We start from the raw sequence: 22992 nt of genomic DNA on the forward strand, positions 1-22992 counted from the left end.
TCGGGTACACTAGCCACACTTTAAGAGGATACGGTCTCAATGAGCCGTGGCTCATGGCTACCCACCATAAAGAATTCCACTCTCGATGGGGGTGTTGAATTGATCACATTTACTCTTCTTTTGCTATCTTGTCCATCATCAGGGCACTCAAGCCATTAAATGCATGCTTATTCTCTAACTAGGAACTAATTGAAGATGCTTAAGAAGAGTATTCTGGGTACCTAGCTCAGGAAATGTCCAGCTCCATTTAGAGAATTGATCATAATGAGTTGTGAAAGAGAAACAGTGTTGATCGCTTCCCCATGGTTAACACAGCAGACCCATGAAGTTACTTTTGCTGCTGCTGCTGCTGTTGGCAGCTTATTAGCCAGTCTTTCTGTGGCTATAATAAAGGAATAACTCACAACATGTTCTTGACCCCAAGAGAACACCATGTCTTTCTCATAAGTTTATTTTCATCTCTAATTAGGGGTCATGCTCTTTCTTCCACTCCCTACCAAGGACCCTGGTTTATTGAGATGAACGAGCACAGAGGTGAGTATTTTTCAGGATATTGCCTTGTGGTTTTTACGGTCTCAATATCAAAACAGCAGCACATTCCAGGGAAGAGCTCTGCAGCCAGTTCATGTCTCTAGCACAGCGTGTGCTTGACTAAGTCCAGGACACATGTTTACAAATCATGCCCGTGTTGTATTTTTGACAATTCCTATTTCTAAAGAACTTCATTTTCAGGTGCAAAAGACAAGCTTGACCTTAACTTGGTAGTGCTGCGAGCAATTTGTTCTCAAGCCACAGTCCAGGGTTAATAGGGAAAATACTGAAATCTAGACTCAGAACATGGAAAACTAACTTGGCACTGAAATGGATGGTCGACCCCTGTAGGTCTCTGCTGAGCGATTTCTTTCCCTGGATAGTTTCTGCCCTTTATGGTTTGACCTCTATAACAGCAAAAGCAATTTCATAAGCAGATTAGCAAATAGACAAAGCATATTGCTTTCCTCACTGTCGCTGAGATGGGCAACAATAGTAACAATAATCTATAAAACTTGCCTTTCTGTCCAGTGAGATGACTCAGTAAATAAAGGCAGTTGCCAAAAAGTCTGACAGCCCAGGTTCAACCGCTCGGATCCACATGGTGGGAGGAGAGAACTGACTCCTGGAAGTTGTCCTCTGCCCTCCACATCCATGGCATGTCATGGCCACACACACACACACACACACACACACACACACCCCACCCCACCCCACCACACACATACACCACATATCTTACTTAATAAGTCTAATGAAATTTTAAAACTCGTCTTCCAATTTACACATTCTTCCCCTAAACCTCAGCAAAATCATAAGAAAACATTCTAAGCTAAACTTAGACTCTTGCCTTGGGAACTGGTTGTCTGGGATAATCTGCTTTGTCTTCATTGAGGACAGTGGCTCTCAGTAAACAGGTCAACTTTTGTCTGGAACAGTAATTTATTCGGCTTTCACTGGAATGTACTATTAAACCACCATAGTTCGGCATGTACAGCATAGTATACAACAGGCTAAGTGTGTGTTAATTACTAGTGACAATATAGTAGGTCAATTATAATCTGGCCAGTGATCTTCCCAGACCAGCTGCTGAGTCATAATGAGTGCTCGGAACAATTCCTGCATCTGTTTTCCAGGCAGCTCAGCATCCATTAACACCTGGAGGATTGATTCTGAAAAAATGAGTGTGTGTGATGTTTTTATAGAGGATCTCCATTGGATAGTACTGAACCGTTTCTTTGCCAGGATAATGTTTATCCTTTGGGATTTTAGTAATAGCAAAAGCAATTTCACAACTAGATTGGCCCAAGACAAAAGTATATTCCTTTATCACCCGTATCTAGGAGCACAAAACTGATGGTGACGATGATGGTGGTGATAACATGGTCATCTTTGGTGACTTTGGTGATAATTCTCATTGCTCACATCACTCAGTGACCTACTCTCTCAGGAATCTAACAGCTTAGAAGCAAAGGGCGCATGCCTGCACATACCCAAATACACCCACACATACGTGAGCATCTCTTGAACCTTCTTGCTCCTCAGTCATGTTTAAGAGACGTTTTAGTAGGTCCATGGATTCTGTTGTGAAGGCGGTTGGTTCTGGTGATGGATCCCAGAGCCTCCCATGTGCTAGGCAAGCATCCTCCCTCTGAGCTACACCCTCGACCCTCCTGAAAATGCCGTCTCTAACAGATAGGTTCTACAGTCCATATGTAATAGAATAACAAAGCTGCCCTGAGCGAAACACTCAGAGCCAATAGGGACGCAAACACCGGAGGACAGGACAAATACACCGGGTCCACTTATAAGCCTCCTTGCTCTGTCACCTGCCCCTTCCAAGTTAAACACATGGACTATCTCTCTGCAGAGACTTCACTAACTCAGGCGACCCAGCTTCTGTGCCTTTCCCTGTGCTTGTCTGCGCTCTGCTTCCAAAAACAGCCCTAGAGTATGTTTGAAGATATTCCTTGATAATGGTTAAGCATAGGTTTGCTCAGGTCACGCATTCCTACTGCGTGGAATCTTTGAAAACAAAAGTCTGAAAGAGACTCCCCAAACCACATGTGTTAAAGGCACTTAAGACACTATTGCTTTAAGATATAGGTGCACACTAGGAAACAGCAGACAAGACGGTGTCTTACAGTACCTAGCTGGATGGAGAGTTACCTTGAAAACTAATAAAGTATACTTCAGGTCTTTGTGAGGATGTTTCCAGAAATGATTGGCATGTGATCAGTGAATGTGGAAGACCCGCTCTGAACATGGGTGGTGTGGTCTGGGGAATTGAATGGACCCAAAAAGCAGAACAATGGTGTGTTATTTACCACCGTGTCACTGTGACCAAGTATCTAACAGCAGCCACTTGGAGGGGGGGGGAGGTTAGCCCACAAACAGCCTTGCTTTTTGTGCCTCGGCAGGCACATCTTGTCTGGCAGGTCGGCATTGCAGGGTCCAAGCTGGGTGAGGCTGGCGGTGAGTTCTCACCCCCAGGAGCCTGTGCAGCACCTCTGCCACTATGGATGCTAGCTCCCAGGGAGAGGGCTTCTAGCTCAATCCCAGCTTGTGCTCTCTGTGCGCTGCATCCTGAGCGTGTGATGTCTTCAGCAAAAGGGGCTTGTCATTTAGTTCTAGCAGGCGTCTAAGAGCAATGTCAGTAGCCTCCGTTGTTCTAGCAGCCTCCGAGAGCATCTGGGCCGCGGCTGGCCCCAGGATGTTCATTTAGAGCAAACTGTGGCTTCGGGGAGCAGCATTGTCCTTCTGTACAGGGCACCTCCATTCCGACTCTCCTAATTATAGTTTTATTAGCTTATAAAGCATTGGACGTCTACAATGGCTTCCTTATACATTTAGGGGGTTGACTGGCCCTCCCTGCAGTCCTTCCCTTTGCCCATCCCCTCTCTTCCCATCCCTGTTTAACTTTACCAGCCCTAGGGTCCCCTTCCACTTCCATATCTCTTGCTACATGAAATTTTAAGTTTTAACTGCTGCATAAGAAAATGAGAAGAATGTTTATCAGTGGAGCTCTGTGTATTATTTTGGAACATGTATACTCTAAATTCCAGTACCATCACCTACTTCACCCCAGAATTATTTTGAAATAGTCCTAGGCACCACTGAGTCACTTAATATTTTTTAATAATTTATTTAACTTTATTTTGTGTACATTGGTGTGAAGGTGTCAGATCTCCTGGAACTATAGTTACACACAGTTGTGATCTGCTATGTGGGTGCTGGGAATTGAACCTGGTCTTCTGAAAGAGAAGCCAGTGATCTTAACCTCTGAGCCATCTCTCCAGCCCCATTAAATATTTCTACTTCTGTTACTATGAAGTTTGAATAAGATGTCCCCCATATTCTTGTGTACATGAGTACTTGATCATTAATGAATGGCTTTGGGGGAGGCATAGGAAGGGTGGCCTTGCTGGAGTTAGTGTGTCATGGGGGGCATGACTTGAGATTCAAAAAAGCTATGTCCCTTAGATATTTCTTCTCTGCTTCCTGTTTGAGGTTCGAACTGTGAGATTCTCAACTGTTCCTACTATAAGCAACAGCTCAGAGAAACTAGACAACTCTGTGGACAGAAAGAAAGATTTATTGGGGATCAAACTGCCAAGGCCATTGTGGGGGGGGGCAGCAGAGAGAAGAGCCAAAGGCAGAAAAGCAAGCAGATTTCATATGACAGCAGAAACTGGGGATCTGAGCTGACACAGGCTGTCCACATTGACCGATAGCTAGGTGCCCTTATGCAGACTAGTTGACCTTTGGGGGAAGATTAAGGAAAGTTCCTGGCAAGCAGGAGCCCTCATAGGAAATCAACTCTTCTGTGAAACAGAAACCCACCGTTAGGTTTGTTGACCCAATAACAATTCTTCTGTTTACCTGGCCAAAGTCCTTCTGTTTAGATCAGTATCACCAGCACTGCCGTAGATGGTGGGACATCTACCTAACACCTGCCACCACACCAGGTACTTGTGACACTCTGCCACTGCAGCAGTGGTGAACCCTCCAGTACCATCAGCCCCCAAATAAACCCTCCCTTCTAAGTCACCTTAGCTGTGGGGCTTCTGCTCTCTGGTGGGGGAGGGGTGTGTGCAGAGGCACAGGGCCAGGGCAGCATCTCTTAGTGGGGCTGCAGGCACAGGCCCTGGCCTGCTTGCCTGTAGGTGCTCAATGGTAGACAGCCAAGAATAAAACTAAGTTCTTCTTGGCCCGAGGCAGAAGGATGGCTGGGAGTAAGTAGGAAAGAAGTTGTCCAAAGAGATTACCTTCAAAAATTTGAATCAGGCATTTAATTTGCTGTCCAGGGTTGGCCTACATGGGAGGTTGGGTCATCACCCAGAAATAGTCTGTATGTCCAGCAAGGACAAGCTGACCCTTGCCTCACAGTGTGGTGGCCTGGCTAAGTCCCCAAAGCAGCCACTCCTTCTGAACTATTCCACAGCACACACGGGATTATAGTAGTGTGTTCAGAAGATCAGTCATATGAACAGTTAGAATGGTAAATTAGGTCACCTTCAGATTTCACTTTGTAAATCACTATTTAAACACTAAGTGATTTAAAGCATGAAAAGACATCAATGCTTCCTTAACATCATCAGCCTTTCAGGCAGTATCCTGATTTCTCCAATTGCCTTGCCATATTTTCCTTTTTTCCCCCAGGTAATCCGTTTGAATCAAGAACCAAATGTGGAATCCAGGCAGTGGTGCCTCACGCCTTTAATCCCAGCACTCGGGAGGCAGAGCAGGCCTCTCTGTGAGTTCAAGTCCGGTCTGGTCTACAAGAGCTAGTTCCAGGACAGGCTCCAAAGCTACAGAGAAACCCTGTCTAAAAAAAAAAAAAAAAAAAAAAAAAAACAACCACAGCCTATATATTATCACCGATGGAGATGCTGCCTCAAACTTTTCCTCTTATTTTCCTCTTATTTCTCTCTTATTTTCCTTGAGAATTCTCTTGTCATTGTTAAGGAACCATTTTGTTGTATAATTCCCCATAGAGCTGCTGGAGTCCAATCAGCAGACACGCCTGGAATTCCAGCAACAACTCGGGGAGGCCCCTAGTGATGCCAGCCCCTAGGTGCCTGGAGCCCCAAACCGGGCCCCGGCCTCGCCTCTCTAGGCCATGTTCTGACCTGGATGGATACTACTTGGCTTAGACACCATCTCAGGTACTGGCCTTCAGATCCCCCAGTGGGTCTACCCACCTGGACCAAGCCCCACTGCCCCATCATCCCTTCTGGAGCCAGGTGTGGTCCTACAACTCACTCACTTATTTGCCTGCCCAGCTCCGGTCTCTCTCCCCTCCACCCTGGAGTGAGTGTCCATATTAAAGAGATCTCTCTCTCTCTCTCTCTCTCTCTCTCTCTCTCTCTCTCTCTCTCTCACACACACACACACACACACACACACACAAAATTCCCATAGGACATTTCCCTCTAGGACAGCAGTTTTTTTTTTTTATTTTTCCTTAAGATTTACTTATTTATTATGTGTACAATATTTGCCTGCATGTATCCCTGCAGGCCAGAAGAGGGCACCAGATCTCATTACAGATGGGAGCCACCATGTGGGTGTTGGGAATTGAACTCAGGTCCTCTGGAAGAGCAGTCAGTGCTCTTAACCTCTGAGCCATCTCTCCAGCCCCCAGGACAGCAGTTCTTAACCTGTGAGTTGTGACCCCTTTAGGGGTCTCATATCAGATATCCTGCTCATCAGCTATTTACATTACCATTCAAAACATTAGCAAAATTACAGTTATGAAGTAGCAACGAAATAATTGTATGATTGGGGGTTGCTACAATATGAGGAATTGTACTAAAGGGTCACAGTGTTAGGCAGGTTGAGAACCACAGCCACAGAAGCTCTGGACAATGCTGCACAGCAGGGCAGCCCAGAAAACAAGTCAGGAGAGAGGCACTAAGTTTACCCCATAAAGAAAAGACTTCAGTGAAAGGAAAGCCTGCCACAAGCCTATGCAATGCACAAATGGGTAAAAAAAAATATTACATGGTGACCCAGTTTATATATATATATACATATATATACGTATATATATACATATATATATATGTATATATATATTAAAAGTTGTATAGAAGCCGGGCGGTGGTGGTGCACACCTTTAATCCCAGCACTCAGGAGGCAGAGGCAAGTAGATCTCTGTGAGTTCGAGGCCAGTCTGGTCTACAAGAGCTAATTCCAGGACAGGCACCAAAGCTACACAGAGAAACCTGGTCTCAAACAACAACAACAAAAATTGTATACAATTATACATCAACGTGATCTTAAAGTCGAAGTCTGCAGAGCAGTGTGTGTTTAAAGAAAGCCAGCTTCTAACTAGGCAGTGGTGGCACACGCCTTTAATCCCAGCACTTGGGAGGAAGTGAGTACAAGGTCTCAAGATCTGTGAGTACAAGGTCAGCCTGGTCTACAAAGTGAGTTCCAGGACAGCCATGATTGTAATACAAAGAAACCATCTTGGAAAAAAAGAAAGAAAGAAAGGAAGGAAGGAAGGAAAGAAGGAAGGAAGGAAGGAAGGAAGGAAGGAAGGAAGGAAGGAAGGAAGGAAGAAGGATGTAAGAGGGAGGAGAGAGAGAGAGAGAGAGAGCGCCAACTTTTGTTCATCCCCATGTGGTTCCCTCTTTGCTCACCTCTGTCTTTCACCCTCTGTAGTTTTAGGTACCCAAGCTTTGTGAAGGACAATTCCATGTACAACCAGGATCATGATGAACGCTGAAGCTTGAGGCTTGCATCCCTAACTAAAGACGTTGTCTAGGCCTGTTACATGGCACTGAGGGGCTGAGGATATGACTCGCATTTAGAGCCTGTCTGGTATGTCCAAAGCCCAGGATCCCATCCCAGCACTGCGAAAACTGAGCACATGGCTGCACACCTGTAGTCCTAATCCCAGAGGTATGGGCAGGAGGACCAGAAGGCCGGCGCCATCCTCAGCTACAAAGTGAGCTTGAGTCCAGTCTGGACACATGAGACCTAATCTCAAGAAAAAAAGTGTCCGTGAGCACATAGCCCGTGTCTTCTGTCTACATCCTGGCTATTTGAAGTCTATCATAACTGATAAACGAAGGGACCCCATATTATGCAATATCCCGAGTTTGATTTTGTAAAAGCAGAGCCTGAGATAAGCACTCTTTTCACTTGAAAGAAATATTTGGAAAGTTATTCCCAGAAGAGAGGAAGAGAGAGGAGGGGAGGGAAGGGAAGAGAAGAAAAAAGGAGGGAAGGAGAAAAGAGGGAAAAGGAGGAGAGGGGAGAGGAGAAGAAGGTAGGATTGGAAAGGAAGCAAAGAAAGGAGGAGAGGTGAGGGAGGCAGGAGAGGCACTGGGGGAGCTAACATGGAAGCCATCCTAAGGACCACCAGTCTCTAGACACTGACATCCTTGGCCATTGAACGCTACTAGAGTGGAGCTTGTTTGAGGATAACGGTACAGTGTCCTTCCCTGCGGTCACTGAGCGAGTTTGTGAAGGTGGGGACAGATACCACGGCCAGCGCCTGGGCTGAAAGAGCTGGGGGAAGCACAGGAAACCGTCAGCAGCCACCCATCGGCACGTGTCACAGTGACCCAGGGAGGTGCCAAGTCAGCAGCCACCCATCGGCACCTGTCACAGTGACCCAGGGAGGCGCCAAGGCATCTCCACTGCTTTTCTCAGTGAATCTTAGTGGAAAGATGACAGGGGCCACTGTCCCCTGAGCAGGAGTCTATACCTACGTTCAGGTACGTTTTACTTCCTGTGACTCTCCCCTGAGGAGCCCCAACGTATTCCCTGAGCCCAGACACAGAAATCTGGGACTTAAGTGGAAAACGGGGGTCAGTTGACAGCCTGAACCAAGCCAAAGCACATCTCCGTCCTCTCCAAAAGAGGTTTTAAAAAGTGCTAAAGTAAATTTCACTCTGCAAATGTGTTTTAAAGATTGCATGTTGACCGTGGAAGGGAAATTGGGCGACGGCACAAGTTTGAAGTGTCATGTGAAATTGTAGCAATTTCCCATTAACTAAAAAAACATTTATTCGCCCCCATCTCAACTGCCCTTGCTTTCCCGTTAGAACCGGAGTATACAGGCCAGAGCTGTTCACTGCCCTCCTGCATACCGCCATCGCAGCCTGGAACATCCCCAGCCATCCTTTCTACAACTGAAGTATTAACAGTCTTCTATACTTAGGTAAATACAGCATAGGGCGTTAATGGACAGTCTGGGTGAAGATGGAAATTAGCTACAGAGCGACGGTGTATGCATAGAGGCTGGAGGTGTCATCACTGAACATCATTTTTCTGTAATTCTCAGCTGTACTTCAGCTTGCAAAAGAGTCGGAGAGTGAAAGGCAACTCCACCATACTCCTGGGTTCCCTGACTGAGCTACAAATTAAATTCACATAAAACCAAATTCACGAGAGAAAAATAAATAAATAAAAAAGGCTCAGTCAGGGTCAAGTTAAAGCTTACGCAGCATCCTGCACCAGAGAAAGGAATGGGGCTTGGGGCTGCCGCGAGGGGCCTGTGGGGACAGTTCCTCTGGGGCGGAGCGGAAGGCAGTCTCGCTATGCAGACACCGCCCTTCAAGCAGGGAAGTTGTCTAGAGCAGCTCCTGGAAAAAGAGGTGACAGTCCGTCTCAGTATGGGGTCAGCCTCCAGTTTCCCCCTTCTGGTACCCTGAGGTTGAGGGTCCAGGGAGCAGGTCAAGATAACTTTTGGAGGGTCGGTCTCAAGGCAGATTGGAGGGGCTAAGGGAAAGCAGCTGTCTGAATCCTGACCAGTGACCTCAGTTCAAAGGAACCCATGAGACCCAACTAGGCCCTTTGCATGTGGGAGACAGCTATGTAGCTTAGTCTATCTGAGGGGCACCTGGCAGTGGGAGCAGGGTCTATCCCTGGCTAGCTTGTTGGAGCCCACTCTCTATGGTAGGATGCCACGTTCAATCCTAATACAGTGGGGGAGGGATTTGCTGTTGCCCCACATTAATGTGTCAGGCTTTGTTGACTCCCCATGGGAGGCCTGACCCTTTAGGAGAAGTGGATGGGATTGGGTGCATGGGGGAGGCGAAGGGGAGCAGGAGGAGGGATGGGAGGGAGAACTATGGCTGGAATGTAAAATGAAATTTAAAAAAAATAAAACAATGATGTTATAAAGAAGTTTTATAAAAGGTACCCATGCACTGAAGTGTCTGGAGTGGCACTGCTCCAACTCCATCAACATTTTAATAGATTTGAATAATGAATGGGGAGACCATTAGGGAGTGGCACTCTTTGAGAGGGATTAGGAGGTGTGGCCTTGTTGGAGCAAGTGTGTCACCGAGAACGGGTTCTGGAGTTTCAAAAGCCCACACCAGGCCCAGTGGCTTTCTCTTCTTGCTGCCTGCTGATCTAGATCTAGAACTCTCAGTTTCTCCAGCACCACGTGTGCCTGCATGTGTTACTAGGTTCTCCACCATCATGACAATGAACTAAACCTCTGAAACTGTAAGCAAGCCCTAATGGTCATGGCGTCTCTTCATAGTAATAGAACACTAAGGCTATTATTATTGTTACTATTATTATATTTGACTGGTTTTGTTCTTGTTTGTTTTTTAAGACAAGGTTTCATTATGTACTTCTACCTGTCATTATGTGCTCTATGCACCAGGCTGACTCTGAACTCACAGAGATCCACTGCCTCTGCCTCCCAAGTTCTGGGATTAAAGAAAGGTGTGTGCCACCACACCCAGCTTCCTTTAATGTTTTAAATTGGCTGGAACTAGCTCTTGACGTCTTCCTTTTCCTGTCGATTTAAGACAACTCATTATCTAACAGTAGACACCTGGTACTTTATTTACTTACATTTTTAAAAACTTTTTTCACTTTTGAGACAGGGTTTATTGTAGTTCAGGCTGACCTCAAACTTAGCTACACAGTTGAGCTACACCTTGAAATTTTGACCCTCCCAATTCTACTTTCACAGAGCTAATATTGCTAAGCTCTGCTACCACAAGTGGCTTTTTAAAACATTTATTATTATCATTATTATTATTATCAATTACTATTATTTTGTGTGATGCATATATGAAGTATGCACATGCCATGATCCCTATGTGGAGTTCAGAGACCAGCTTTGTACAATTTTCTTCTTCTATCTTTACATGGGTTCTGGGGGATTGAATTCAGATCATCAGACTTTTGTGGCAAACTCCTTTACTACTGAATTATCTTGTTGGTCCCATGTCTGGGTTTTTCAATAACTGTTTTAGTGTTTCTACTGCTGTAAAGAGACACCACGACCATGGCAACTCTTATAAAGGAAAACATTTAATTGAGGCTTGCTTTCAATTAGGAGGTTTAGTGGTGGGAAGCATGGCAGCTTGCAAGCAAATATGGTATTGAAGAGGTTACATCTCTGTCTACATCTCTATCTACAGGCAATGGGAAGTGAGCAGTGTATGGGACATGTCTTGAACATATGAGACCTCAAAGCCCGCCCCTCAGTGACCCACTTCATTCAACAAAACCACACCTCCTAATAATCCCATTCCCCTATGGGCCAGCACTCAAACCATCACAACAATTGATTTAGAAGTTTTTCCTATAACAATACGGTGATTCCTTAAACAATAAAAACAGCTGTGACTATTGACCCTAGCTTGCCCCATTTGTGGGGTCGAAATCCAAAGAAAGTAAATCAGCATATCAAAGAGATGCTTATGTGTCCAGGTCCATTGTCTTTCTATTCATGATAGCAAAAAAAAAAAAAATGTGGAATCAACCTCAGTGTCCACAGGTGCATAAAGAAAATGTGCCGTGCACCCACAATGGAGTATGGCTCAGCAATTGAAGAGAACACACATGTTGAAACAGCACGCTGGACTCCAGAAATACGCGCAACAACTACATGTTACAGTTTTGAAGTTTAAGAAGACAGTATTCGGGATGTGTCACAAGCTCGAGAGAAAGAGGTAAGAGCATAGGAGTTCAGAGCCGGCCTCGGCCACATAGCAAGTTTGAGGCCAGCTTGGGCAAAATGAGACCCTGACTCAAACAAAAACGTTTAAGGCAGTAGTAGTGTTAACTAACCTGACTTGATCATTAAATACAGGCATGCACTTATCACACAGTACTCTAAAAACAATTTAAATATTTGAGGAGAGCAGCAAGATGGCTCAGTGGGGAAGAAGCACTTGCCACCAAGTCTGATGATCTAACTTTAATCCCCAGAACCCACACAATAGAGAGAACCAATCCCCACAGCAGTTCTCTCTCCCTCCCTCTCTCTCCCCCTCTGTCTCTCTCTCCCTCTCTCTCTCTATTTCTCTCTCTCTCTGTCTCTGTCTCTCTCTCTCTCTCTCACATACACACACACACACACACAAAAGAAATGCATAAAAATTAAGAACAAGCTTTTTAAACTATTTCAGAAGGCTGGGGAGCTAGCTCTGAGAGGAGGAGTGCTCCCTATGCAAGCATGAAGCTCTGGGTTCAAATCCCCAGCACCAGTGTAAAAAGCCTGTTGTTACCTCACGTGTAGTGTGGCCCCACCACTCAAAGGAATAAGGACTCTTGACCTCTATGAACATGTGTAGGTGCATGTACCCAAACACACATGTGCACATACACCGTCCATATACACATAAAAATATTTTTAAAAATAAAGATATGTTCCTAAAAGATTGATGCATAATACAGATGTGTAACTTTTATGTTAAACCCAAGAGGCTGCAGAGAAGGCTCAACAGTTAGGAAAACCAAGCTGCTCACAGAGAACCAGTGTTCAGTTCCCAGCTCCCATGTGGATCGGCTCACATTCCTATAACTCCAGCTCCCGGAGATCCAACGCCTTCTTCTGGATTCCACAGGTACCTATACGCAGCATGGGCATATACAACACACACATATATAACAAAACTAAAATAAACCTTGTTTAAAAATTTTTAAATTAGAGCAAAAATATGATAAGTGTCTCACTTTAATAAAGATAGAAATTAAATTTAAAAGCCCTCCCCGCATCATTGTTTATGTGTGTTTTTGTGTTTGTGGCTAAATGTTTAGGACTTTGATTATATATTTTGGACGGCTCTACGCACATGTATGCATGTTTGCAGTGCATTGTAAATGCATTCATCCACTCTGACACCCCCCCAGTCTTAAGGTCCCCTCCCTCTTCCTAACCCCACCTCTTACTTGCATGTCATTTCCATGCAGATGGCCACTGTTGCTGTGTGCAACCTTCTTGTTTTTCTCCACACGTCCTTTCTAAGCGTCTATTCCTTCCTCTGCATACTTTAGTCTGTCCTCCATGCTGGTGCCCAGCGACAAACCCATGGTAAACACACTTCACTGAGATGACTGTTCCTGTTTCTGTTTGGACTAGAGAATGAGAATGGGGGCATAAATTTCCCAGTTTCCCATCGCTGGGGGAGAGTTGTGTTGCATTGACGAGGTCAGGGTCTCCGTGATACTTTTTAAGTGTCGTTTCCTTTGAATAGGGCGAAGTCCCAGGTGCCTCTGTGTCCCTTGGGTTGGGCCTGACCAATACATTCCTGCCATTCTCGTTCTCCTTTCGGTGAGATCAGCACCACATCTGCTCCCAGACCTTGCGACTTTGGCACTACTTAACCAGAGGCAGAAAATGGAGACCAAGGGGCTATCCCAGGCACCTCAGACTTCCCTCAGCCAGGGCCAGCCATGGTCACTGGCTTCCTGCTGGTCATTCTTCGGTCCAGGTGTACAGTGGCTGGTTCAATGTCTTTTACTGGTGAATAGAAGAGAGATGCTTCTGTGTGGCACTTAAGTGAACATTCCTTCCTGTCAATTACTAAGACATTCAAAATGGATACTTGGTGAGATGTTTCTGTCATTTACTCATAACTATTATTTTGTCATTATTTTGGAGTACTTATCTCTATTAGGAATATTTGTAATATTATTCTTTGCAAAGAAAATTTACCAAAAGTAGTCACAAGCAATGATTCAATCCAACCCAGAAGTCACTCAGAAGAGACAAGGAGGGCCTCTGTATGGAGATGCATCTGAATATATATATAAATATATATATGGTAAGAAATATATATATATATATATGTGTATATATATATATGGTAAGAAATCACTCCAATCATTTACGTCTAAAAGTCAGTAAGAGCAGTTTTATAAACCGCAGGCAAAGGCACTTAACAGATGGCCTTAGGAATGTTACCTGTCCCCACAGAATAGCTTGTCAAGATTTGGGAAACACAGACTGTTGCTACTGTCGAGAAAATTGGGATTTCCACACAGGATGAGACTGTCAGCATCCTTCTGTGACATCAGGTAATGAGGGAAACAAAGGGGCTGGCACTATATTAGGCATCCCGGGAAGCAGAGGGTCAAAGACCTGGCTCTCTAATTCTTCTGGTGTGGAAAAACAACTTCCTTCCCCCTTCCCGTTCTATTCCTTTTCATTTCCTTCCCTCCCCCCCCTCTTTTCATCCCCATGCCTCCCTCCCTCTTCCTATTTAATGTGGCCCAGCTATGGAGCCCAGGCTGACCTTTGACCTGAGATCTAGGATTGCCACCATGCACCACCACTCTCGGTTTAGAAAGTCAGGTTCCCTTCTGGAAACGAAAGCAGGGGTCTACTGTCCCACCAAGAGAAACGGGGTCCGTGGAGGAGGAGACCGTGTGACAGAAGCAGTTTATTCAGTCAGCGAGGTGGGGAGACTCAGCAGGACTTCAGAGAGACCCCTCTCTGGATTCCCGCAGTGGCTGTGACAGCTCACAGCCCGTCAGCAGCACATAGAGGTTCCTTCTGTTTAAAGAAGCCACCAAGTAAGTAGTGTAGATCCGCTGCAGCAGGCCGGTTTAACATCTCCGAGTCAGGGCCCTCTGGCCTGAAAAGCAAATCACAGGGTGAGACAATTCAGGAGCAGAAGAGGCCAGGAGAGTCTGAGAGAGTAGGCCAGGGCGATAGTTGCTGCAGTTCCTCCCCAAGTCCAGCAGATAAGACAAGTAAAACGAAAATGGCTTTTTATGGACCGAGGGGCTCTGCCAACCTCCTTTTGTGGATGTGTTATGCTCTTCCTAAAACTCTCCTGTCCGAGACCCTCTGTGTTATCATCACGGAAACAGACGTAAAGGAGGCTTTAGTCACTTGTCTCGTTGCCATGACAACAGCAACTGGGTTTGGGGTCTGACAAAAGCAGACGGGTTGTTTTGGCTCACAGTCCGAGGGTGCAGGTCTGCCATGATGGGGCAGGCATGGGAGCAGGTTAAGCGACAACAGGGCACAGAGAGGAGGGTGTCGGTACCCAGCTTGCTCTCTCCTTTATATTCAGACTGGGACTCTACCCCCTAGGAAGGTACCACCCATACTCATGGTGTCTCTTGCAGCTGACTATTTCCTGAAGCATCCTCAAAGACATAACCACACGTTTCCAAGGTGACTAAGTCTTGTCACATTGACCATGAGTGTTAATCATCATGAGTTGGATGGGCTGTCCTGATTGCTGCAATGGTGCCCCAAACTTTTTCCCATGGACTTCTTGATTAAAGAGGCTATATCTTTGAGATCTTTGCGTTGTGTTATGATGTATATGTGTACAAATATGGGCTCACGTGTGCCGCAGCACGTATGTTAATATGGGCTCACGTGTGCTGCAGCACGTATGTTAATATGGGCTCACGTGTGCCACAGCACGTATGTTAAGGCCAGAGGATGACCTCAGGTATCCACGCTCACCTTGCATCTTGGTTGACAGAGTCTCCTGTTCACTGGTTATGGACTCCAAACTAAATGGCCCACCAGCTCCCAGGGATCCTCAGTCTTCCCTTCCTACCTCTCTGTAGGAGAGCTAAGATTATAGACATGTGTTCCATGGGTTCTGGGGATCTAAACTCAGGCCCTTACGCTTGTTTGCTTTGTCACTGAGCCATCTCCCCAGCTCATCAACGAGTTTTTGATAAAGCTTTCACCCTAAGAGGGTGCGTTGCCCGATGAGCTGGTAAGACACAGCAATCCTTGGGTCGGGTGGGTGTTCGCAGGGACACTTTTGCAGAGAAGTAATGAAAGTTGAGTATTCCCTAAGAATGACAAGACGGTCATGAGCAATGGAGATGAAGGCAGCATGCGATAAACCTTCACTAGAATTTAGCAGAGCAGGAAAGTATGTCACTATAGAACGGTTGCCATGGTTTCCTGTGTCCTCTCAACAGTCCAAATTTCTGTTATCTGCTGAGAGAGAATGTCATAATATTGGTATAGAGAACAGAATAATAATTGCACCAGTTCAAAACAAGGGGAAACAAGAGAAGTTTCCATCAGGCCGCCCAGCTTGAGGCTCCTGGCTCAGGCCTCCTCAGTGGTGAGGGGGCGGCTCAGCAGCTCACCTGCTCCTGGCCTCCCTCGTCTTCCCAGAGGGCCTCTCTGACCACCCAGGCTGTGAGCTCTGTTCTGCTTGGGAGGGAATGCCTCTGGGAACCGTCTGTGGCCACCTACATGGAGAGAAATGCCTGGCTTCTCTAGCAGCTTTCGTTAGGCTTGGGGACTGCTGAGAAGCCAGGGGAAGAACAGGGTCCTTATTTTTATTTTTCATTTAAGAAAAATATTCTTTTATCTTCCCCTGCATTCTTTGAAGGCTTGTCCTCTGTAAATGCAATAGAAATTCAGGCCCCCCAAACAGCCATTCCCTAAGTCCGCAGCCCATTCTCTTCTGGCAGTAATTGTATCAGAGAGGTTGAGCCAAAAGCAATATGGCAGAAGCCAGGCTAGGAGGAGTGAGGGTGTGACAGTTTCTTAGGATGCCTAAGGAGGTTCCTCACTGGGTCAGAGGAGGTACCCAGACAACTGAAATGCATTGAGAATTGGATAAACCCCAGGGACTCTTCCGATGTTAGAGGAAGGAGAGGAAGTGCTACGGACCGGCTCAAGGGCACCACTCAGACCGTAAGGGAATCAGGGCGAAGGCACAGGAGAAATCAGGATATGGCGAGGAAAAGTGACACACAGACACTCTCAATGTTTTTGAGACATGCTGTTGCGATTTACTTACTTCAATGCAGGATTATATATTATTACAAACAAAGAACTTGGCAAAGGCATACATCATCAGATCATAAAATAGAAAAGAACAGCATAAAACAGTTTTACAAAGAGAATCTTTAAAGATGCTTTGGCATGAGTACAAGGACTTTTGCTTCCTTACATTTGTAAAGTTACCCCTTCTTTTTTCTTGTTATTAGAGAGACCATTGTTCTTGAGTTAGCCCACCTTTATCAGCTTGTACCAGGTGGCTGACTTGGGCTCAGCTAAGTGACCTTGTGTGTCTGGGTGAGAAAGAAGAAGAAGGCTACTATCTTCCTGGAAAAACTTTCTGAGACTCATTTTGTACCATTAATCTCAACTCCTTTCCCTTCCCGACTCTCAGGGTCAGATGTTGTAATTAGCCTAGGTTTTCTGGCCATAAGGAAGGTTGCATAGGCCTCCTGTTAAGTTGCACATAAATGCCTAATGCTGTTTTCCTGTAGAAGGCTTCAAAGGTTTTTTCTGCTAAGATTAACTCCTTTTATTCCACATCATCAAGGGATTATCCTAATGATGATTTTGGCAATTCCCAGAACTGGCTACTTTTTTAAGGCTTTAATTAATAGTGGAGCAGAATTCAAAAATGTCCTCAGCAGTCTTGTTTATATCCACAACTGCCTGGAATAGTCTGATCTGTTAGCAATATGTAAGGATCACAAAGAACACACAGACAAGGGAAAAGACACACATATGGCTCCAAGGACAGCCAGGTCGAGTCAGTACTAATGGCGACTCAGGCAGCATTACACCACAACTGGTTGCCAAGGGACCACCTGGAACACACAGCTCCTAGAAGCACAAATCCCAATCCTTCCGGCAATATTTTCCCATCCAGTCAGCATTTCTGCTACACTGGCGAGACAGCCGTGGATGTAGCAAGGAAGAAGGCAGGAGAATATTTATTTTAAACAATGCTCAAGTATCTGATATGAGGAAGCCTGTGTTTAGAATTCCTAACACATTCAAATATATTTTCAATATAGAGGAGAGACTGGATGTAAGTGAATAGTATTTCTCTTTTCAACACATTCATTTTTCCTCAATCCAAGGGACGACGTGCTTGCACTTAGGTTTTGTTCTCCTTATATAGCATAGCTGACGACTAAGGATGGATAGAGTCCTTCCCTCTTATTAGTCTTCTGTAACCATGAGTGACAGGTGAAGGAGGCATGGAATCAAGGGGCTGGAGCCTGCAGGCTGAGCAAACCTAAGCAGAGTTATGTGGCTATAAGAACCTTTTCGCGCAGAACTACTGAACAGTGAAGCACAGGCAGGTCTCTCTTGGTGTGGGACAATTCTGTATTCTGTCAATTATGCTTTAAATAAACACTGATTGGCCAGTAGCCAGGCAGGAAGTATAGGTAGGACAACCAGATAGGAAGTAGAGGCGGGTCAAGAAGAACAGGAGAATTTTGGGAAGGAAGAAGCCCATTCCTTCTCAGTCTTGTCCAGACACCAAAGAAGCAGGATGTGACCTGCCCTGCTGAAAACGGTACTGAGCCATGTGGTTAACATAGATAAGAATAATGGGTTAATATAAGTTATAAGAGTTAATAAGAAGCCTGAGCTAAGGGGCCAATCAGTATATAACTAATGCAGACTCTCTGTGTGATTTTCTTTGGGATTTATAGGCTGTGGGAACTAGGCAGGACAGAAACCCCCAACAAGCAGGCCCTCATGTTACACTCTGTCCCTGTCAGTTCCCCATGTGCTAGTTTAATTCCACATCTGCCATGCTGTGTGGATAAACACGTTAGCACAACCCCAACTCCCACCAAAATGAAAGCAAATGTGTGAGACTTGAAGGTGGCTGGATTGCTTCTAAATAACAGTTACATCAGAATGAAACTTGGAAACCAAATTCTCTCTGTCTATCTGTCTCTTGGACACTCACTCTCTCTCCTTACCATGGGATTTATAGTACTACCCAGAGACCCAGAAATTATAGCATGCAGGAAGAAAATCACAAAATCTGAATTTCAGCAGATAATATTTTTGACACCTGATATTTTTTTTATTTTGCTTGTTTTTTTGCTTTGGTTTTGCTTTCCAGATGCTCACCATATAGCCCAGGCTAGCCCTGAACTCATGATCCTCAGCTCAGGCTCTGGGTAAAGTATTGGAGGCATGGCCCAGCAGAGGTACCGGATCCTGGTTTTTACAAACTCCTCTCTAGCATGTACCTCACACTGACACCACTTGCAGATTGAACCACTGGAGTGGAGCAGTGGAGCATTCCAGAACATTCCTGTGACCTGCCAAGGACCACAGAGCTGTGAGGGTCTCCAGCAATCTCTCCTTATACATCAGAAGTCTGTATAAGATAGCTCAGAGGTTCCTGAATTTGGTTCCCCAACAGCCTGTCAAGTGGTTTTAGGCACCCGGAGTTCCAGACCCAGGTATTCTTTTTTGGCCTCTGGGCAGCTGCACACGCACAAACCCAAACACAGGGACAACACGAACACAACTAAAAATAAATCTTTTTTTTTCTTTTTGTAGAAGAAGCATTTCTGATTTGTCTGATTATTACCCTCAAAATAAACCTGAGGGCTTGGGAAGTGATATAGTCTTAAAGTGCTGCCTCATAAGCAAGTAGAAACCCTAAAGCCCACGTTAACGATAAGCCAGGAGCTGTGGTAACACCCATGCTGGTAATCTCTGCACCATGAAGGCGACTGACTGGCCAGCTGCAGGACAGCGAGACCCTGTCTCAGAAAAGGCAGTGGGAGCTGGGAAGCTGGCTCCACAGAGAAGAGTGCTTCCCTGAGCCCGAGCTCAGATTCCAAAAGCTCATGTAAAAGGCAGGCATGACAGTGAGTGACTGGTTCACACCCATGTGTGCATAACATACACATTTAACATGTGGCAGAAGCCACCCCCACACACAATTTATAAAGGAAGAAACAGTCCTCAATTCTACTGAATTCCACAAAATCTGTATTATTTCCATGTACCTTCCAGATCTTGTCTACAATTTAGTCATAATACATAGTGTGTGTGTGTTTGTGTGTGTGTGTGTGTGTGTGTGTATTTTGATTTTTCAAGACAGGACTTCTCTGTGTAGCCCTGGCTGTCCTAGAACTCTCTTTGTAGACCAGGCTGGCCTCGAACTCACAGAGATCCACCTGCCTCTGCCTCCCAAGTGCTGGGATTAAAGGCGTGCGCCACCACTGCCCGGCCCACATATATTTTACTTTAAAAAAAACAGTTATATCACACTTTCTATAGTCCTACCTTGTCTAAACAATGGATATATATATATATATATATATATATATATATATCATTTTCCCTCTTGTTGATACACTAGAATTTAATTCTAAATTCTCTTACTTATTGTATATTTTTCCTGTGTCAGTTTCACTTCCTACTATAGATAGAAACATCTATTCCACATTTCCATAGCTAGAAAGTTCTGTCAAAGTATTTCCTTAGTATGAATTCTCTGGAGCAGTAGTGCTTGGTCAAAGACCTCGATATCTTCATAGCTCTACTATATGTTGCCTGCTGCCTTTAGAAGGTGGCGCTGTGGATTTGAAATGTCATTGACTATGTATCTAAGCCCAAGCTTGCCTCTGCCTCATAAGCTGTCAGTTCCTTTGTAAGCAAAGACGCCCTTCCTTCAATTGAACTGGGCTCTAATTCTCACACTGTTCTTCTGTAATTATTTGCTTTGTTGCTGTCATTTGGAGAGACAGGATCTTGCCATGTAGCCCAGGCTGGCCTCAAGCTCACACTCTTCCTTCCCTTCCCTGCTGAGCACAGGCATGGGCTATGACACCCAGCTTTGCCTTGCTTTTTGAGTCTTTTGCAAAGCTTAGTGTGGAACGGTAGCTGGTGAGCTTATTGCTCCCTTTGCGTTCAATGTTGAGTTAAAATGAGAGGAAAGCATTAAAAAAAATGAAAAAGCAGTGTTCACTATTCGTATAGGGTTAATTTTCCTAAGTTCCTCCTATGTTGAAAAGAAAAATCTTTCCAATATGTTGTAAAAGGCCTCTATAATAAGTTAATGTTATTTGAGGTTACACAAAACAGAACTTTACTCCAGTTACCCAGTGAGGAAAAAGAATACATTTTAAAAAGTATTCTGATGAGCTGGGCAGTGATGGTGTACACTTTTAATCTCAGCACAAGGGAGGCAGAGGCAGGTGAATATCTGAGTTCAAAGCCAGCCTCATCTACAGAGTGAGCTCCAGAATAGCCAGGGCTTTGCAAAGCCTACCTCAAACACACACACACACACACACACACACACACACACACACACACAAGTATATTGATGAGCTCTGTGTCACACATCCATAATTCTAGCTCCTATATTCTAGTTCCTAGAGCTAGAATCAGTGGGATGATGAATTCCAGGCCAACCTGGCCTCCATAGCTGGCCCCTGTCTCAGTGCCCTAAACACACAATGTTGACTCCAATAGAAAATTGCGCAAAATGTCTAGGCCATCTGCTCCATCATTAGGGATTTTTTTTTTGTAGTGCCAAAATCCAAAAATCTAATGCCTTTAAAAGCAAAAGATTTTTCTTCTGTGCCAAAATAATATGGAAAATATTCCCAAGACTGATGAGACCCCCACCCCCCCACACACACACACTCCTGGAGGGTCTGTGGGCAGCTGATGGTTGCTGGGGAGAGGAAAGACATTTTCTTCACTGGTGTAAACACAGGTAAGGTGCCAATGCTCCTGCCAGTGGCCTGCCTTAGTCACTTTTCTTCCGAGGTGATAACCACCATAACCAGCAGCTCACAGAAGGGTTTATTTGTGGCTATGGTTTCAGGGGGATAAGTGCAAATGGAGATTATCTTTTGTTTTCCAGTCACCCAGACCCAAATAATCACAGAAAAACTATATTAATTACAACACTGTTTGTCCAATGGCTCAGGCATATTCCTAGCTAACTCTTGCGTCTTAAACCATTTCTATTAATCTGTGTATCGCCAGAAGGCTGTGACTTACCTGAAGGTTCTGGTGTCTTTCTCCTTTGGCAGCTATATGGCATCGCCCTCCCAGAATCCTCCTGCTTTCCTCTCTATCTCTGGCTGGATTTCCCACCTTGCTATAGTCTGCCCTGCCATAGGCCAAAGTAGCTTCTTTATTAACCAATGGTAATAAAACATATTCACAGCATACAGAGGGGAATCCCACATCAGATAAGAATCTATCATCCCTGGGTGGTGCTGGCGCATGCCTTTATTTCCAGCACTGGGAAGACATAGGAAGGCAGATCTCTGTGAGTTCAAGGTCAGCCTCGTCTACAGAATGAGTTCCAGGACAGCCAGGGCTACAAAGAGAAACCCTGTCTCAAAAAACAAGACAGAACAAAGCCAAAAGAGTATACCATCATCACAGCAGGAAGCGTAGGGGCAGTGAACATGGAGTCTGAAACAGCAAGCTGGGATTTCACATCTTAAATAGCAGGGAGGAAACCAGCACAAACTGGGCATAGCAAGAGTCTTTTCAACTCTCAAAGTCCGGCCCTCGGTGACATTGTTCCTCCAGTAAAGACACATGTCCTAAACCTACCCCAACAATAACCAACTTGCTAAATACCAAGTATTTAAACATCCAAGAATCTGAAGGCAATTCCCATTCAAAGTACCACATAACCTAATGAAACCTCTTTTCTCTCTCTCTCCCTCGCTTGCCCTCTGTGTCTCTCCCTGTCTCTCTCTCTCTCTCTCTCTCTCTCTCTCTCTCTCTCTCTCTCCACACACACACACACACACACACACACACACACGCACACGCGCGCGCACACACACACACACACACACACACACACACACACGGTATGAGAGTAGAAAGAGTACTAGAAAAGGAGAGGGACTAAAGAAAGGTAACAGGCAAATATGATGAAAACATATTATATTCAGGTATGGAAACGTAGAAAAACAGCCCCGAAGTTCCTGACCAGTGTTGCTGAGAACCAGACTCGCACCATCCTTTCGTTCAGCCAGGTGCAGTGGGTCAGCCATTCTTTGACTGTCTCATGGCCACAAAATGGCTGCCTTAACTTTAAGGGTGCACTCCATTCGAAGGCAGGGGATGAGAGACGGTGGAGGCCGAAGGAACATCTTCCCTTATGCTTTCATTTGTTAAGGGACAATCGTCTTTCTCAGAAGTCAACAAACTTCCTATCATGTTTCTCCAATAGGACTAAGTTGACAATTATTGTGAGGTAGCACATTGTTGCATAGCTAGAAACAGGCCACAGCTCTGTCAACATCCCTAGACCAGGAGCTGCGGTTGTTTACTAAGCATTTTCACTGGTACCGGGGAAACTCTGATCATGACAATGAGTAAAATCAGAAGCTGGCCCTCTGCTAGGCAGCTACTGTATGTGTCCTACATGTGACCCAGAAAATTCATGAAACGCTTAGTCTTTCATTCATGGGTTGTTGTTTGATTGGGTC

General features: G+C 45.1%; 1 long non-coding RNA gene across 2 annotated transcripts in view; it reads right to left on the bottom strand.

The window, feature by feature from the left end:
* Positions 1-14168: 14168 nt before the first annotated feature.
* The window catches only part of LOC125408872 (uncharacterized), a 33895-nt gene continuing 25071 nt past the window's right edge, over positions 14169-22992 (bottom strand). For both annotated transcript variants that reach the window (XR_015735914.1, XR_015735913.1), the window contains one exon: positions 14169-14381. This is a non-coding gene — a long non-coding RNA (uncharacterized LOC125408872). The remainder of the gene's footprint in view (positions 14382-22992) is intronic.

The sequence above is a fragment of the Myodes glareolus genome, chromosome 22 (assembly GCF_982192425.1).
Source record: "Myodes glareolus chromosome 22, mMyoGla1.1, whole genome shotgun sequence".
In the NCBI taxonomy this organism is placed as follows: Eukaryota; Metazoa; Chordata; class Mammalia; order Rodentia; family Cricetidae; genus Myodes; species Myodes glareolus.